Below are 20068 nucleotides of genomic sequence, written 5' to 3' on the forward strand. Positions count from 1 at the left end.
CCAGACATTAAGGTCAGAAACTCCGGAAATGTAGAGAGGCATTTGCACTGTTTTAGACCTCTTTAGGCTGTTGAGATAGAAACTGGGCTATTTCATTATGTAGCCAAAGCTTCTGGCTTGGGAAAGATTGGTTATTCCATATATAGCATAATACATTTTTTTCACCCTCCCCAAAGAAGGAATCTTCTTATCCAAGCTTCTTATACTTTTCTTAAGACTGAAGTAGAAGAATTAGCTTGAGGAGACTTGAACGTGGTCTGGTTTAGGATCACACAAATTCAGGGGTAGTGACTGCCTCTTACTTACTCCTTTCCAGCTGCTTGTTGCCATGGGAAAGTGATATGAATGTTTGCACCTCAGCTTGGACCCAGCTCTGAACTTGCAAAATGATGCAAACCTGCCTCAGCTGAAGGACCAGGTACAAAATTCCTCTCCTTGGCTCCTAAACTATATAGAGTAGCTTAAGGTCTCCCTAAATTGTCCTTGGATCTTTGTAACACAAGTAGATCTGCATTGTGGGGAGAGTTAACAGAGGCTAGACAGTGGATTGGCACCTTCTTCCAAGTCTAACTCACCAGTACAGTTGTGCTGTAGGACTAATTTCTGAAGAATCTTTGCTTTGCTTTTTTTTTTTTCAAATATCAGGCTAACTAGCTTGGAAAACCCACATCTTCTGGTCATCAAATTCATTTCTCCCAAAGCAGACTCCCTCATAAAATCTGCATCGATGGCAGAGATGTGTTCATACCAATACCTCACAGAGGTGTAAGCATCCCTTTAGCTACCACAAAATTCTACAGATCCTGCTGGTCTCATTGCTCTCTTGTCCTTGTTTTTTTCCATCTGATCCTGATGCTTGCCCTTGGGAAACTGTAATTTGCCTTTAGTTTGTTTTGTTAGAGAGGAGAATTATGATGCTTTAATTATTTGGAAGAAAAGGAGGTTTTTCCACACATCCATTTAAAATATCAGCCACATCTATGTCTCTGGTAAATGGAAGATTTTTGTATAGGACTAAATAAAAATTTGGATGAACAACCCAGTCAGCCAGAGAGGAATGTAATTTAGCTGATTGAGCAAAGGCACTACAGAGATGCTAGAAATAGAGAGGAAAAACTCCCTAAACTCTGAAAACCCACATATATTTCTTATTTGAAGCAGTAATTCCAGGATACTTGGGCACCATATTAGCCATACTATTTATGCTAGCGTTTCTACAGTAACTGCCAGGTTTCAGTTCTCATGCCTCTGACAAACTTTTGACATTGACAAACAACACAGAGCAAGGCCACAAGGTTTTCAAACCCCAATCCCAAACAAGAAAGCCAGGGAAAAGCCAGACTGTTATTTCAAAATGAAATCCTTTTGTTGATTATCTTTTCAGCAAGCAGTTCTCTCTTCAAATAATTTTGTCTGAGTGCAAACATCTAATTTTTTTGCTCCTTAGTTTAATTAGTGTTGGTGGAGAGAAGTGTGCATGGCTGAAGCTACAGAGTGGAAAGAATGCAGATAAGTGTCTTTGATTATTCCGCTTTGCTTTAGACAGAAGGAAAGTCAATGCTTTCTCTTGTGCTATCAGTTCAGCAGAAAGTTACACGAGCACAACAGCACCAACTTTTCCCAACAAGGAGCAGAGATGTGCCAGTCCGTCCCACAAAGCTACATGGCAATCAACAAAATAATGTTTTTGCACTTGAGAATGTGTGACTTGATTGATAATATCTAATTTTACATGACTTATAAACAAAACCAACAGAAAGATATGGAGACTTTTTAGGAGCAGTGGGAGAATGAAAAGCTGAATGAAGAAAATTGTGCTGCACATCATCGTGTCTTATTACTGTTAACGCCAGCAGTCATAATCAAGAGTTTATTGTACAGGGCAATCTGGATGATTAGAAACTGGATTCAAGTTCATAAAAAACATCTTGACAGAAAACTCTTTTTTTTTTTTTTTTTCACCAATAACACCAGGAGGCAAATTCACTCCCTCTCTCTGCAACCTCTTTTAATTCAGTGGAATTATACCAGAGACAATTCTAGCCACCATATTTCAGATAAATGTACATTTACAGAAATATTTTATGTCATGATCAAAGGTATTGATATTGTAAATTTAAGTTGTTCCTAAGGCTACCACTTGTATATTTGAAACTTGGAAGAAATAGAATGTAAACTGGCCAAAGAAAAGTGACCGGCCAGACTATTTCCTTCTAAGCTCTTTTGCAGTTATAGAAGAGACTCACTTTCCTGTAGTTACTTCTCTGAGCTTTGTCAGGATGTCAGGATGGCTGTGTTGGTTCTAAATTGGAAGTTATTGGTCAGAGACACATCTGAGATGCCATCCAGGAATTTTTCATCATTGTTTTACTCAAGGACATTCTCACATTGTCTTTCTTCCTACAGATTTTTTTCTCCCCCTGTGTCTTCTTTCCCTCCTTACTCTTGTCAAACACTTTTTGTCTCTCCTCAGTTTTACTCTTTTCCTGTCATAAAAATGCTTCCTGTTTAGTTGAATCCCTCACTCCTGGACCCTTTTTTTTTCCCACCTTAAAAGTAAAATGCTTTTTTTTCCTACCTCTTAAATTGCTCTGGGCTAAAAGGGATATTTCTCATCTTGCCTAGAGCTTCAGCCTACTTGGGTTGTGACTGCTAACAGTCAACTTGATTTTTTCCCCCTCTAGTGACTCTAGTGGCTTAGTATTAGTTAAGATTGGCTCATGGTGAGTTTACCACTAGATAGTTTGTAGAAAGACTGCTGCTGCTCTTCTCCTGTTAAGTCAAACAGTCAAGAATGAGGGGAAGGACTTAGTAAGCTGTGACCCCACTGAAAGGGAAGTCCCAAGGAGAGAGGTTTGCATGCAGACTTGTGTCTCTGCTTCATGGTTCAATAATGTTATGTGGTATGACATAGAAATACCACGTGGCCATCCAAGCCTTTGTACTATATATACTGCTCTATTAAAAGCATGTCATTCTTTGAAAATGCAGTCATGTCTGGGGTGGTACATAGATGCTCTGTAACAATGAATTACAACCTGGTCTCACCAGACAAGAACAATATGTTGAGAAATATATTTAGAGTGCAACTTGATAATATTGAAAATTATGTCTGTATACTGTCCTACATCTCCATATTAAGCATTAGGTGGGATTTGCACAATCTTGAAGAACCTTTCAAAATAAATGGCTGGGCCTATGACATGATGAAAATCACTCTGTGGCACTATCACAGAGCTAAATCATATTTATTTCTATGCTGAAACCTTCATTTTATGAACAGTAGTTGCAGACACCACAGATGGAGATTTGAATGTGGTGTGATACAGCACATCAGGAACTAGTTAAGGTAACTGTTTTGCAATCTGCAATCTAGTTCTGTGAAAAGATCCCATGGCACTTTAGCTGAGGGTAGGGGTGTTAGCCCCAGTGTGCTGGATTACTTCCAAGTTCTGCTATATGCATCTGGATCATCTCTTCAGTTTCAAATGGATAGGCTACTCTTCAGTTCACGTCCTCAAATCTTTTGCATTTTTCCTGGTGATGGGAAGTTGGTATGAACACCTCAACCAATTTTTTAATTTAAAAAACAACAGTATTCCTACAAGTAAGCTGCAGAGGTTGTATTTCCCAGGGGAAATAGGCATGCTTTATACAACAGATGCAATACTGTGCCTCATTTTGCACTTTTTAACTATCCATTTATTAGCAAAATAAATTAATCATAATAAATCTCCAACAAGTTTCAAAATGATTTCATCAAAAAACAAAAGTAACAAGATTTTTTTTTTCTACTTGAAGATGCAGGATCATATTGCTCTATGATAAACTGATAAGTTTATTGATAAACTCTTTAAACTCTGCAATAAAGTGGTGTGCTAGAACATGTGCAAGTCAGTGTTTTCGTTGAAGAGTTCATCTGGCCCACAGAACTACCTTGAGGCAGGAAGTTAAGTTATATGAGGAGCAGCCCTGAGGCTGCTGCTCTAGTTCAAAGAGAAAGCTGATCGTGGACCAGGGACATTATTTATAATAGGTGACATGTACAGCACAACTGCGATCATAAATGTTCCTGTTGAGAAACTATGCACCGAATGCCACAGGACATCAGAGACAGGCAGTGTAACCTCCATATACTGAAGCTTTTAAGATTCTTTATCTATTCTTTAACAACAATGTCTCTATGCATTTAAGTAAACCTATTTGTTATTACAATGAATAACTAGAATTATAGATAAAATATCCACTGAAAAGTTGTATTGCTTTTGTCCAGGATTTTTCTGGGTACCACTGTATTTCTGCAACATTAAGTGTTAAGAAATGCTTAGAAACAGCAAATGCTTCACTTAGGCTCAATATGTGCGTAATAATTCTCCTTATTTTGAGTTACAGTGACTGTAAGATGGTCAAAGGAGAAATTACAGAGTCTTAAAGTGCTTAGTGAAGAAAGTCTAATAAAGCAAACAACATTTCCCTACAGTTTATTTCTTCCTCCTTTTTGAAACTTGTTGTCCTGTAACATAAAGAAAGGTACAGCAACGAGGGGATGGTGGAAAGGGGGAAAAAGAGGAGCAGCCTTTAAACTAGTTTTATCAGCTTCAGCAATCTAGCCAGGAGAAAAGGAGCATATGCTAGTGCAAACATTGCTGCTAAGCAGTGCCTCAGTGCAGATGTACACACTAGGAACCAGTAATTCACTCTTTTATGGCAAAGACAACGAAAATCTAAGCTGTGCTCCCATTTGCAAGACAAAAAGCACTTCCATACATCAGGCTTTAATGACTCTTCAGGTCTTCTGCCTCTGCCAGGTGCAGATGACTTTCCATGTAGGCCAGCAGCACACTTCCCTCTCTGAATTGTGGTTTTCTAGGAGGTTTGAAATGTGTTTTCCCCTTCTGGAGCGCCCAGTGACTTATTCCTCTTTTTGGCAGCATCACACTGGTTTGGGGATGTGTTCTTGGGGTTTTTGGTTTGAATGAAGTCTTTTTCTAAGACTGTTGCTACCATAACATGTCAAGAGCTCATCCAGGCTTTCTGATTTTGGAGACAAAGCCTGAAGATGAATAAGGCTATAAGGAAGCTTTGTAGCTGCTTTTGGAGCTGCATCACCCTTGAGTTTAGCAGTGTAACATATTTTTCCTTCCAGTGTCATCTGCCATATTTCAGCCTAAGTCTACAGAAGCCAACAGAGAAAAACAACAAGCTGAACCCATTGAAGCTGTCGCACAACTGCCTTAGGTGGACTGATATCTGGTGAAAAAAATTGTAAAGGAGTTGTCCATTTGATAATTGTATGTTTTCTTGGAGAACATTAAACCCTCTATTGTTATGTCATGCACTTACTGTTGGTTTAACTTGACGGAGAGATCAAAGTCTTACACCAGAGGGAGGCTCTTATTTCTCTCTAGGTTTTACAGCTCTGAAACTAGATGCGAATTTCTTCCAAGAAAGCAACAGCAATGAGTCTTCTCAAAACACAGTCAGAACAGCTCAGTATGCAGCGCTTACCCAGGCTTTGAGAAGATAAGTTTCAGATTTCCATTTGGCTTGCAGGGATTTGAAGTCCTACAGAGGTATATTTTCTGTCAGCAATGGGGTGTTTGGTGGTAGTACGCAAATCATTTTAGGCTTGTAAACTGGATAACCAAATTCATATCTTAGTGTGCTCAAACTAAGTGCCTGGCAGAGCTGCTCCTGCAGTTATATGACTTCCCAGCCTGAAACTGGCTTATGCCTATGGCAGGTGGGATCCATCTCAACCCTTTCAGATAGACATGTGTGAAGTTCCTCTTTAAACCTAAGTCTATGCACCTAATTGCAATATTAGGTCTCATAATGCTTTTAAAATATGGTCTTTTATGGTCCTCATCTTACTTTTTCCGGTGTTTATCTTGAATAATTGGGTGTTAGACACATTGCTGTCAGCTTTGTATATCTTTCTGGTTTTGAGTCTGATGCACTAACAGCCATTGCCAGTCAAGTGCCTCAAAAAATTGCTGTGCAATTTTTTTATTATTCAATTCTAAGTGAATTCACGTTTAATGTGTTTACACTCCCACTTTGTCTGCTTTTCACGTACATCCTAGCAAATAAGTTTGGTTGCAGAAGCAGCAAAATTTTAAGTAAGAATGAAAAGTATTTGTGGAAAGCAGGTTTTGTAGTCATCAGAAACCTTGCTGTAAGAAAGATCCTATCTATTCAGAGAGCTGAAATATGCTGGTAGCCTTTAATTAAACTTGCTCTATTTTGAAGATTCAACAATTTGCAAACAACCTAACAAACAGCACAGATAGCAAAGACTTTGGGAGTCACTGCCTAAATCACTTTGCTGTCTCCACACACCATATTACAGTTCATTTTCCATGCAGGCTTAGTTCCATGTTAAGAGTGAGAAGGGTTTCCGTTCCTTGTGTTCCTGCTGGGAGGTTGCAGCACTGTTTGAGAACAACTAATGGCCGCTCTGGGGAGAAACAGACAAAAAACCACTGGAAGCAGGTAGAAGTTTAAAAAAGTCATATCCGGTCTGGCCTCAAAGAGTTCCGGGGGGTGGGCATGTACAGCTTACCTGGCAACCTGTGCCAGTGCCTCACCACCCTCATCACGAATAGTTTCTTCTAGTGTTCAATCTAGATCTTCCCCCTTCCAGTTTAAAGCCCATCACTACATGTTCTTGTAAAAAGTCTCTCCCCAGCTTTTCTGTAGACCCTGCTCACGGCAAGGGGTTGGAACTGGATAGACTTTAAGTTCCCTTCCAACCCAAACAATTCCATGATTCTATGATTTCTGCTGCCATCATTGCTGTAACTCTTTACATACAGCACATTAGCTCATAGCATTCATATTGGAGTCTTTTATTTTGAGATCTCATTCAGCATGCCCCTGTCAATGAGGCCTGGTTGACTCTTTTCCTCTAAACCAAAATCACTTTATTTCCCTTGAACAATATCTCTGTTTCCAATGAATTTTCTTTCAGCAGCTGTTTCTGCAGTTTAAGTCATTGGGCCCAGTTCTCAATCCCACTTTTCACTGCTCAGTCCTGGGCTGCTGCTAAGAGTGGTGTAGCAGTTGATAGCAAACTGTGCAGTATAATAAAGTTCAGAGGATGCAAAAGATCAAAGGAGTCTGAAAAATGATCAAATGTTACTTCTACCTTCACCCAGGAGCAGGTGTTTGTCAGAGTGCAGCCAGCTGAATTTACACTGCATTTTCTGAAGGATGAGGATTTACTTAATAACAGCCATAGAAATAAATTCCTATTCATCACACCTAGTATATTCATATGGCGAGACAGTCATCTGGATCTGAATTTAGTCTGAAACATGTGTATTTTTCCATTTTTAAAAAACTTCAGATTGTGTTTCCACTAGCTTGTCAAGCTTGATACAATTTCAAATGCTTAATGTCCAATAGTATAGTACACAACTGCACTTCTTTGATTTCTTGTACTGATCTTTCATATATCATTTTCATTGAGTCCAAAGAAGGAGGCAGAACATTTTACCCAGTCCTAAGCAAAATTCTCCCTCTTTCAGTCTGCTCTTTCCTCTGTCTCCGCTTGCAAATCTCTTCCTTACCAGCGTCAGAAGTGGATATATTTGTGGTGGAATTCTGCACATTTTACAACAACGATGAGTTCAATATGCAGAAAAAAAAAGCAGAGCTTTCTCCAGTCTCCGCACCCAAAACCATCTCCTTTCCAGGGCTGTCAAATCATCTCAGGGTGCTGTAGTTTATCAAACAATTTCTTTTTTTTTATTCATCATCGATATCAGATGCAGGAAACCAGCCAGAGCTTTTTCTATTATTGGTTTAAATTAAAAAATAAGGTTTCTCATGATTGAGTGGAAAACCCATTGAATGTTTCATATTAAAATGATGTTTTGGCAAAGAACCTGAACATACCTATGGATGCTTGGTGTGTGCTTTCAGTCAAACATTAAGTTTTTGGCACAAATTCTTCCACGTTATTTTTTTTTTTTTATGGCATGATATGATAACATTACAATAATACTTAAATACTGACACAACAGAAACATTGCCAGTTTGGACTTCCAGGCACTGGTAGGCTTTTTGTTTTATTTGCAACCCAGCACTCTCTGTAAGCTTCACAAAAATGCTCATCGCTTTCAATGGAGGTGGAGGGAAATAAAAAAAAAGAAAGAAATTGCTTTACGAAATGTTGAGTTGGAGAAGTTAAATATCACAACAAACAGAAGATCTGCTGCACGTCAGAACCTTTTTTCTTTCTTCATTTCCTTGAAAGCATGAGGTTTTACACTGGATTTATCTCTATAGGTGCAATCCATTTCCATTCCACCATTATGTCATCTATAATTTAAATTTACGAGACAAAACTTTAGGCTTGCCAGGGGAGCAGCTGGAGCGCTCTATTCCCCTTGCCATAGAAAATGTAGATGTGCTGAATGTATTGTGTCTGTCAAGACTCGTTGAAAGTACTCCTGTCTTTTCTGACAAATATCCATCAGCATGTAATATTTATTCTTCTGTTTTAGTTTCCCTGCAAGTAATTGACGGTCCCTCGGCAAGGAGTGGGTTTCCTGCTGAGGCAGCACCACCTGTACGGCTTTCCCAAGCTTACAACAGATGCTCTGAAATGGAGGCTTTCATAGTGCTAATGGATAAAATGAACGAAGCAAATGTGGACAAATGCAGGGAAAAAGATTTTTCTCCTCAAAACTGCATTGTTATAATTAACACTATTATGTAATGACACCTTTATATGACATTTATTGCAGGTACAAAAAGACTTTTCAGACTTTTCCACTTCTTCCATTTTATTGGCCAAACAAACCTCATTCTTGGCAGTATATTTGTACACTTTAAGTGTCCTTATCATTCCAAGTTAAATTTTACTGATGTAGATAATATCTGTGATACTGTTCTCTGTTATCTCCTTAATCTAATATTTCAAGGGTGACTAGATATTACGTGGTTTCAGGTGGACAGCAGAAGATATGTTATGGGACTCAATCTTCAGAAAACTTTACTTATTCCCTCTGTGAAAATCAGATACCTCTTAAGAATATCCCAAGAAGAAGCCCTTCCCAATGCATTTAACCACTATGGTGACTGAGATGTCTCATGAAAGCATAAACTTCCATATAGCTCCGCAGGACCATGTGTGTATCAGAAGTGCTGGTGAACCTGGTGCATCATCGAAGAGCATGGAAGTATTCCTGCTCTTCCCAAGAAAGCATCAAAAAGTGGCCAGCTTCTTCCTGATCCTGCCACACAGTTGTTGCAAGTCAAGACATAAACCACTGAAATAGCACAGCTTGAATTTTCAGGTGTCAGAATTGAGTTTGCAGAGCTCGTAGCCTAAGAAATTTCTATTGCACAGAAGTTAATGTCCTTAGTGATTGTTTCTTTAAATGTAAATGGCATTTTAACAATCTTTGTAATAAAAGTACTCAACACACCACCAGTATGGCAATTATTGACTCTTTAGGGGACAAACCCTATATTATTGTGCAGCAAATATTGCCAGTAAGTGCCTTTTATGTGTCTACCTCTGTAGTTAACCCATACAGGTGAACATGTCCCTCGTAGCCATGGTGACACTCCCTGCTTCCTTAGGTCATCATCTTACTTTTAGCTCTGAAGGTCCCACCAGATGAGGTGTGCAAAAATAATGTCACAAGAATTAATTTTATGATTGTTATTTGTTTTACACCAGAGATCCCAGTGAAAAACTTAACCTAGATTGCAGTCCTCATACACTAGCCCTGTGCAGCAGCCAAAACCTGTTCTCAGTCCGTAGTAAAGAGAGGAGAATAACATCCCATAAATCACAGCAAATACATTCCCAAGGAAATCAGGTGTGATGAGAAGAGGGGCACAGCAACAAGGCTGTGAATAATATGATAATCTTTGTGTACATTTTAAGTCCATGTCTGTCTTTTTCAAGGATTGTTCATTGTTTTATTTTGTTCTTTTCTTGTTCTAAAAGGATTTTGTCCTCTTCTAGCCATTTTCAAGATTGAGTGTGCTAATAAATAAGAAGTAATTTTTTTATATAGTTGTTATTATAAGATTAAATGGGTTTTTTATTAAAAACAAGTCTAGAAACATAGTTGATCCAACTTGGCTAAAATCTATAGAGAATGAGGTTGAAGCAAATTTGCTCCAGTTGCCGTCTACAGTGGAAACAAGGGTAAATATGTGGATCAATAAAACACTGTTCCAACATGGAGGGTGCTATCCCCTAGCCATCCCATCCAGGACTTTTCATGCAGAGTAACAACTAATTAAGCTGATAGAAAGATGATTCCTTTGTTTAGTATGCAAAGGTAGAAGGTATTTTTGGGTCCCTTTGTTTATGGCTCAAAACACATTCAAGTACATGAGCTGGATCCTTCTGTGACTCAAAATAACATAGCCACTGAGACTCAGCCACAGTGGAAGGACCGAGGACATGGAGACTGGTCTTGACAAAGAAGACTCGGGTGCTAAGGTGCATTTAAGACCATACTCTTTATAGGGATTAGGTATCTCACAGAGATCATGACTACAAATAAAAAAAAAAAACAAAAAAACAAAAAAACCCCCAAAAAATAACCCCAAAAAACCAAACCTAGCTAAAATTTCTGAATAAATGTAGCTTAGAGAAATGCAACATTTTCTGAGTGTGATAGAGAGATGCCAGACTTTCAGGAGGAGATGGCCTGGGAAATGTGATGTCCTAAATCAGCACAGTGAATTAAGACTTAGTTGTAATTTTTCTGTCTCTATTACAGAATAAATTGACTGGATGGAAAAGGGTCTTTTTTTCTGCTTCAGCTCCAAATATTCTCATTCAGAGCAGCTATCTCTTTTTGTAACTGGGAAGTGAAAAGTCAAAGATTTTTCTGAAAGTATTCACAGTCGGTTCTGAGGCAGAAATGAGCTCTGTGATTTTTAGTGCTTTGGATATTAGGATAATTATCAGAAGCTAATGAGTTTTTAAAGGTTTCTAATGTGAACCTATGATTTTAGAACCTCTCTCCTGTCAGAATCTAACTAGGTTACAGACAACATGACATGATCTATGGCCCATTTCTACTAATGACTAAAGCATGACGGTATAGCCTCCTATGAATAATACTCTTTTACACCAATGATGGAGAAGAAGATTTGGAAATCTGAAATGCAAGGCTCAAACACTGTTATAAAACTGTTTCGGAAGTTTGTGGTAAGCTATGATCACAACAAGCAATCCTTACCTGTGTAATAAAATACAGGCTTGACAGTATTCAATGACATCGAAAAGCATAGCAAAGGTGAGCAAAATTTGAGACAAGGAACAGGATGATTTAAGCTATCTTGCTTTTGAGAACTGGCTCATGCTGATACTAAGAGAAATCTGTTTCCATTGGGTGGCTTAATAAGCATGAAATAGGCTCATGTGGTCAGTCTACTCCTCAGTGGACAAGTACAGGCATCCCAAAGTAGTCGTCCTAAATTATGGTACCTTATCTGGCAATCTCAGCAGGAGAGATAAGATAAAATGTGAATTATTTTCCAGTTCTTAGGTGCTTTCCTCCTGAACTGGGGCTGAAGCATCCTGAGAGCATCTCAGAGAGGACGGATGCACTGCTGGTGCTGGTCGGGAGTGCTGTTAATTTTGAGCCTATGGAGAGTACGCTTTTTCACCACCTTGGGTAGTGGAACAGTCAGAATACTCAGAGTGGAGTCTCATCCGTTGTCTCTTGACCATCTCTTGAATTTTGCCACCTTTCGTAACACTTGAGGAGTGTTGCTAGTTACAATTCAAAAGATACTTAACGTTGTGTCTTGCTATTATTCACCTTAATTACTGCACGGATAGTGTTTTTGTTAACTGGGAGTTATGAAATGATGAAATTAGAACCAAACTTCATCCTCCGTCACATTTACTAAACCAACAGAAAAATAAAGTGCAGAATAGCTTCCCGTGTCATGTACTGGCAAAAGACTGCTCAAGATCTGTTCATTTCTGTAGCAAAGCATATAACGTATGAAGTGAGAACAGCAGAGCAAACCAAAAAGAAAAAGAAAACAACCAGGAAAGAAGTATCTTCCGTGCCACAATAATTTCATCTGGGGGGAAGAGGTCAAACAAAGTGGTCAGCAAGAGTGATTGCTCACCAGATGTGTCACAAGTACACTCATTCTGCGTTATTCATTTTTTTTTTTATAAAGAAAAAAAATAGCTTTCTGAATAGAAATGTTCAAAACTCAAAACTCATCCAAGCTGAACATAATCTATATATATCCGTCTAATCTATCTGTATTGGACTGAAGTTCTTTGGTGCTTTGAGACTCCATTATGATGCATGTGGTTTCCATTCTCTTGTTTTTATAGCTTTTTGGAATTTATTTTAGATCTTTTGAGACCTCTAACCATTCTGGGGCTAGAATGATAGGGTTTCAAACTGCTCGATTTTTTTTCAGAACTTTTCATTTCTTGTAGTAATACTTTGTGTGTTTAATTCAGTGTTAGATTTAATGTTCTCTGATTCCAAGCATTGCGTCACTAACTAGCCTTGTTTTTCCTTTCACTAATATGTACTAGTCCTCTAGAAATAGTGTGATTTCTTACTAAAAGACTGTTTCAGTTTTAATGGTTTTATTCTTTCTGTCTTTACTGGGGAAAATTTTCCCAAATTTTAATTGTTTGACTGCACTAGTTTTGCTGAATTTTGTTACAGTATGTGTTTCTGGCGCCACTTTTTCAAATGTACAGGGAGGGAGTGGAAATATGGACCGACTCTTACAACCGTAGAATTGTTTGGCAGCTTTCATCAATACTTCTATTAGGAAATTTAATAGGCCATGGAAAATAAACTGTCATAATGAAACTGACTCTGATGTAGGCAGGATTCTGTTGTGGAAGTATATTCATACAAAATCTCACTGAAGTCACCAACGCCAAATCAGAACCTGTGTTTAAGGAGATCAAACAAAGGTTTCCTTGTTATCAGTTGTATTCTTTTAGGCTATTTGCTGATCTCTTGAGGAGTCTAAGTTTGCATAACTGATCCACCAAAGAGATGAAAGGATTTGTTCCTGCAATTAATGCAGACTCTTCTCTAAATTATTATTTCTTACTATCTCCAGGTTGTGTAGTTTTCTGATCTTTTTAATCATGTTGCCTTCAGCTGGGTTTCTGAGTTGCGAATTCAGACCTGTTTCTTTAGCTATGTTAAGCAACTGGAGGAAAGTGAACTGCATTTCAGCAAGATGGGTGACACAAATAAGGTGGTGCCTAAATTCTGTCGATCACATAAAACACCTCTATCCCTATAATTCTCCTGTTGTTGTAGTTGGAAGAATGAACTGGTTTTTGTGTTTATCCACAGAAAATGATAGCAGCCCTCTTCCATACACAACTGCTGTGGTAAGTTTGATGCATTACACAGAGCCAGGTCTCTGCCTTTCCTTCTCCTTTATGACAACGTTCTCTCTTTGTGGATGCAGTTGCAGCAGTACCAACTTCCCGCATGTGTTTCCTGAACCTAAGATCTCCAGCCAAGGGCGTCTTTCTTCTTTATGTTCAAAAAAAGTTGTGTTTGTGTTAGGAACTCGTCCAAAGAGTGGAGAGCTTGAACTGATGTAACTGGCATTTTCTTTGATATCCACTATTTTAGGTTTAAAGTCACAAACCCAGCTGGCATTTAACAACTTAGCACTGAGCAGCTGAGCTGCAGTAGCGATTCATGTTCTCAAACCCATGGCAATTAAAAATGAATCAGTTTTGCTTACTCACCAAAATGGGTGATGTTTTAAATTCGTTTGAGCTTCCCTAAAGCCATCTATGGATTCAGCAGGACTAACTACAGGAACGTGAACTGTGTGTTGGCAATAGATATTTACTGGGTCAGATCTACAGTTGCTGCTTGTGCTAGAAAACTTCACCAATCAATATGGAGCTGTGTAGGTTTACATCTACTTTCAGTAGAAATAATCTCTTTAGGAGCAGACTATGCATATTTATTTACATCTCATACTTGTGTTGGTTTACAAATCAGTGGAATATGTAATCAGATACTTAATTAGGAGTGTGCACTGAACAGGAAGCCTCTAGTTGTTTTATGGATAGCTTGTGTAGTGGTGCATTACATGACATGGATGACTGGGAATCAATGTTTCCATGTGGTAATCACAGTGCCAAGTACACTAGTCAAACAAAAATTGCATGCTGAGGCTGACCATTATATGCAGTTCCGAAATGAAGCATAAGCTTTCTGCTCATGAGACGAGGCATCGGTTTTCTATTAGCCAAGAACACATCAGTGGCCATAAACAAACAGAGATGAGTCACTACATATTAAGTGGAAAATCTAAAACTGAAAGCTCTCTGCCTCAAGCTCGTTTTCTGAGGGTGACATACTGGCCAACCCTAGGAAGAGTTCTCCTAGAGGGGCAGGATGCATTCATTCCTCCAAGTTTACACCCTTGCACAGCCCCACGGGACTCCTCTACAGCTGCGTTCCAACTAGCAAATGTAGTGCAGGTGGGCAAGGCCATTATTTCACAGCACTGCAACTTCTGCTTTAGTAAGTTTGTGATGAAGAACTTAATATTCTTGCTTTTCCTTTTTAATCTTTTGTCTGTGTGCAAAAGGGCATAGAGTGCAATGCTATGTTGATGACCAGCCAGGATATCCCATAATTAATAGCTGTCACAGACACAAAGATGAGGCTGCTTCTATACCACCATCTAAAGATTTGCTCCTTTGCTCTCTGCCACTGTAATTTAAATGAACTTCCAGCTCAGAAGCTCATGGATTTAAGCTATTTGCTCTCTTCCTCTCAGCTCATTCCAGTGCCTCCAAGGAGAGGAGGAACAACTCTTCTGGTTGAAAGCTCTGCTTGGATCATGGGGCTGTTCCATGGGAGAGCTCTAGCATCTTTCAGTACTTTGGAGCCAGTACCATTCCTGAAATAATATGACTTGCTGCTGTGTAAATGACATACATGCAGACTTGTTATTGCCTGCCACATAAGACTGTTCTGCCTTTCCAAACCCTTTTTTCTTATTCACACTTTTAGAAAACTGTTTCCAAATGTCAGTGCTCCCCGTAATTATTTTCTTCACGTTCTCCATTGTACTCTCTTGAAAATTGCTGTCTATATCCTCTTTCCTAACAGCAGAACAATTGGCCTAGGGTCTGATAAAACAGAAAAGACTAGTATTTTCCAGAAATATGTTTCAGCAATAGTTTTATTTGCCTAGCACCCCTTATTTACATTCTGACTCCAACGTTATCTGCAGACATTGTTCACTGATTTTTTTTTGGTGTTGGTAGTAGTGAGGTTTTGGGGTTTTTTTTTTGCAGTGTTTCTTGCAAAGCAGCTCCTAGGTCAGCAAACCTTAGCATGGTGTGCTGATCATGCATATATTTAGCACCCTAATCTCTGCAACCAGTGCTTGTTATATTTTTCTTGACATTTTCTGGTATGCTTTTTGACATCTGCTTGCAAACTCCTGCAGCCTTTTCAGTCCTGATATTCACTTGTTTCATCTAATGTTGTTTTCGTAGTCTTTAGATATGCAGATTCATTGCTTTCCTTCACGTCTTGTCTGCTCAGTCATACTGAGACAGTCAGTCCTGAAGGCTTTTTTGTTGTTGCTCGGTCCTGGAATCTTTAGAGAGTCTTTTGGGAACGATATTATTCATTGGTATTTTAACGTTATAGTACTTTTCCTTAAAAAGAACAACAACAACAAACTGCAAATTATGCAATAACCTTATTCTCCAAGGACCCGTAAGGATACAAGATGTAAAGTCCTGTTTTCCTACACTAATCTGAAAATGTCATGGCATATTGTCAAAATAGGAGGAATGGTAAAATATTCTTTTGCAATGAAAGTTGTTGAATCAAGGTGTGTTTGTGTGTCCTGTGGCATTACCTCTTGTCAAAAAAGACCCTTTCAAACCGTAGAAAACTCCAGCAAGTGTCAGGATTTTCTGACATCACGTGCATCAGATATTCTCTTTTGCCTCCTTTCTCTCCTAGTAGAAGATACTTGAGCATTTTGCAGTTCCTCCCACTAGTGTATGTTTCTGTGCACCTTGTGTACAAAAGCAAGACACAGCTTCTCTCTTTAGCTGTATATCTAAGCAGAACATTTATGTGTGCAGTTATCAGGATTGTAACAGCAAAAGTCTTTGAGATTTTGGATAATTCTTCTCATGTGATTCTCAAATTACATGGAAGAAAAAGACCACTAAGCCTCACATTCTGATAAACAATTCTCAACAAATGTTTTGACAAATCTGCTGCTTTTCCTGTCTGACATATATTTATAAAGAGATTTTGCACTTTTTCTCATTTGCTGCTGAAAACTGTTCAGCCGTGACGTGTATGAAGGTACAGCATCACCTCACGAATCTTTAAAGTACTATTCACTGAAATTGCTAATGCTTGTAGTTTTCTCACTCACTGTCCACACCATAACTGACCACAAGGCACTGCTTCTGCCTGTGAACCTTCCTTCAGAACAGGAGGATGGGTTGGCTCAGTAATTTTTGTCAACATATGTATGATACAGGCACAAATTACGTGAGTTTCTGTGGTGCTGCCTGTATGCAAATTTATGCAAATACATATTTGTGAGCTAACTTCCATCATTGATGCAAAGTCTTAAAAAAACATAAGCACACAAACCAGGTAGGGCCCAGAGTAATATACAACTGAATTTCCATTATTTTATTTAAAAGAAAAAGTCAAATATTTACAGATCTATACCACTGTGTATCCTAAACCAGACTCTGTTCTCAGTTACACCAATCTCTGGTCATATTACTATCAATTTAGAGTAATGTAACTCAGGTTAGTGTTGGCTTCTAATATTTATAGAGCAAAGGAAAACCAATCAATAGTACTGTATTTTTAGTTATTTTGCTACATCAAATGGCCATAAAGCATTTAAGAGCTGAGGTCAGATTATTCATACTCTCTCATCCTTAAAGAAAAGAAAAAAGGAAGATCTATTAAGTATTGTGAGGAAGTTATGTAATATGATAACTAAAAATCATTGTATTTTGCATTACCATTATAATATACACATACAATTAACATAGCTTTCCAAGCTACAATCCACTTAGGCACACAGGATTTTGGTTTTGTTGTTTTTTTTTTTTTCTTTTCTTAAATTTCTAATTATTTGTTAAAAAATGTAAGTTAATACGTAACTGTAAAACATAAAATTTCAACTCTACTATTAATACCGGTGGTTAGGAAGGGGTGGACCTTGTGTAGTCTGTAAAAGTCAGTCTTTTTTTACCATCATCACCTCTTTTCTTGTCTCATTGGTTTACTTTCAGTAAATTTAAAAGCATCTCATGTTCAGACATCATATTTGCTGTCATTCAGAGGACTTCCCATCACCCTCCCAGGATGAATTCCTGGACCAGACTGTGCTGCAAACAAGATCACTTCAAGGAAAAAGCTAAAGAGACTGACGCACTGTCTTTTGTTTTATTAGGAGTCATCTGAACGCCCATGAATTTTTCACAGTCTCTTCTAAAGGGAACATATCTCTAATAAAGCCTGTGTTGTAGTCACACTTTGAAACTCGGTGTTCAAATTGGATCAAAATTAGGCAGAATGAGTTCATCTGTCTTTCTTGATTACACTTTATTTTTTTTCGGCAGACACCAAGAGAGAAGATATCAGCTTAATGTAGGTTCAGCAACAATTGTACAGAAACTGAGAACTAATGATTTCTGAGGCATAAGACACAAAAACGTAAGCAATGGGGAGCAAGGACACTGTGAAATATGTAAGTGGTCTTGCAAGGTTTTCCTTTTCTCTGTGTGCTACTCCATATCAGCAGCATTTTCAAATTAAAAAGTGTTACTATCATCTTGTTCTTCCCCTATCAAAAATTACAAGTGATCTGAGAACTTTGTTCTATATTATACATAGGTAACTTTTGTCAGCACTGGGAGTATTGCTTTTCCTCTCCTCTTCAGAGGTGTTTAAAAATCCTCTTCTATTTTTCTCCCATTTTTTCTGGTGAAAGAGCTGTCTTCAATAAGAAGGAAGAACTGACAGTATTTTTCCTATTCCATAACAGCAAATATTTTTACAATATGAGAAAATATCTGGTACAATGGTAGTTCAGACCTTACTGTATTATTTTAGGGAAAAGGTAGGGTAGGCCAAATGAAGAACTGATTTTCTACAGAAATTGATGTCTCCTCCGATCTGCAAACACTGAGCTAAAGTACTTGACTTCCTGAGGTGAAATAAGTTACTTCCAGCAGTTGCTAAGATATCATTAATAATCATACGTGCAATAAATAACAACATGTGAATTAGCTCCTAAGAGATATATGACTGCAAATTGCAGCAACAAATCACCGTGTGTATAAGAGAATGATCATTACTCCAGTGTGTACAAAAGCTGTTTTAACAACTGTATTCTTTATGGTGAAGCTCACCCTAATTAGCCTTTCAGATTCCCGAGGGAAATGTCTGCAGAGCATTTGACATTGTGATGTTTGATCTAGTTGGGAGGAAGGGAGGTTTGTTTCTAAACCTAGAAAGCATGGGGCCACGAGCTGAGCTTTCAATTAGGTCACTTCTATTAATGGGGGTGGGAAGTAAACAGTCCTTTCAGGAAAATATTTTGGGAGTAAATGAATAATTAATCAGTTTGGTATATGCAAATGTTTCACAAGACAGCTATTTAGTGGCAGGATCATCTTATTATTAACTGCATGTGCAGAGGTACACATTGTGCACACAGTAAAAGATCACTGCTGTGTTTTTCTTTTGCTAGCTCTACACCAGTGAGCTTTTCCTCTTCATCTACTCTGTTGACAAGTGTTGGAATTTTTCAGGAAGCTACTAAAATAATGCAGCAGGTCACATTTTGCTAACCCAGATATTAGGGGACTAGGCTGAGGTTGGCGCTGTTACAGAGCCATCCAGCCTCCCCAACAATCCTGGGCTGGAATCAGTCAGACATTGAAGTGCCCGATGATTGGACACTCCAATGAATAAACTGTAGATGATATGTTTCCTAAAGGAATTCTGAAAACTAATGTTGAGTTTCTAAGCTTGTGGAGGCTGAGGTGCTTTCAAAGAAGACAATCCACATTACTTTTTACATTGGACAATGTGAGCAAGAAGAACTGTTACCTCTCCTACAGAGAGTAGATTTGAATCAGGCTGCTTCTGGGCTGTCTTTTTTTGCAAAGCGCCAACACATTTATCAAATGAAAGAGGGTGATCATGGCAGAGAAGATGCCCTTGTGTTATGTGACAGCTGCTAGTGCACCACTCAGCAAACAGGATGCCTGAGCTCACATCAATATTTCCAGCAATCTTAGAACCATAGAATAGTTAGGGTTGGAAAGCACCTTAAAGCACATGCAGTTCCAAATCCCCTGCCATGGGTAGGGACATGTCCCACTGGATCAGGCTGTCCAAAGCCCCATCCAACCTGGCCTTGAACACCTCCAGGATGGGGCAGCCACAGCTTCCCTGGGCAGCCTGTGCCAGTGCCTCACCACTCCCACGGTGAAGACATTCCTCCTTATGTCTAGTCTCAATCTTCCTCTCTCCAGTTTATACCCATTGCCCCTAGCCCTACCACTACAAACCTTTGTAAACAGGCCCCTCCCCTGCTTTCTTGTACCCCCCCTTCATGTACTGGAGAGTGGCCAGCAGGCTCAGGAAGATGGGGTTAGAACACAAAATGGATCAAGATTTAAGCTACTTTCTTTTTTTTTTGAGAAAAACCTTTCTCACTGACTCATTGAAATTGCAACCTGTCATTTTGTGATAATATGTTTTATAGAGGACCTAGAAACCTTTACGGAGCCATAGATTCTGCCATGATTGCAAGTTACCTAGTGTCCTTTTGTAGATTTAAGTTTTTGTTTGATACCTAGGTAGTATCCAGGGAATGATTTGAGACAACAATGTTATTTGCTCAGGCATTCCAACCATAAAGGCATGTATCTGGTGCTTGCAATTATCTTTGACTAAATAGATTTTAAAATCAGAGAAACCATTTGGTAATGCATGCACACATAAATACACACTTTTTTGAAAAGGAATATAAGATA

This window comes from Cuculus canorus, chromosome Z (genome assembly GCF_017976375.1).
Source record: "Cuculus canorus isolate bCucCan1 chromosome Z, bCucCan1.pri, whole genome shotgun sequence".
Classification (NCBI taxonomy): Eukaryota; Metazoa; Chordata; class Aves; order Cuculiformes; family Cuculidae; genus Cuculus; species Cuculus canorus.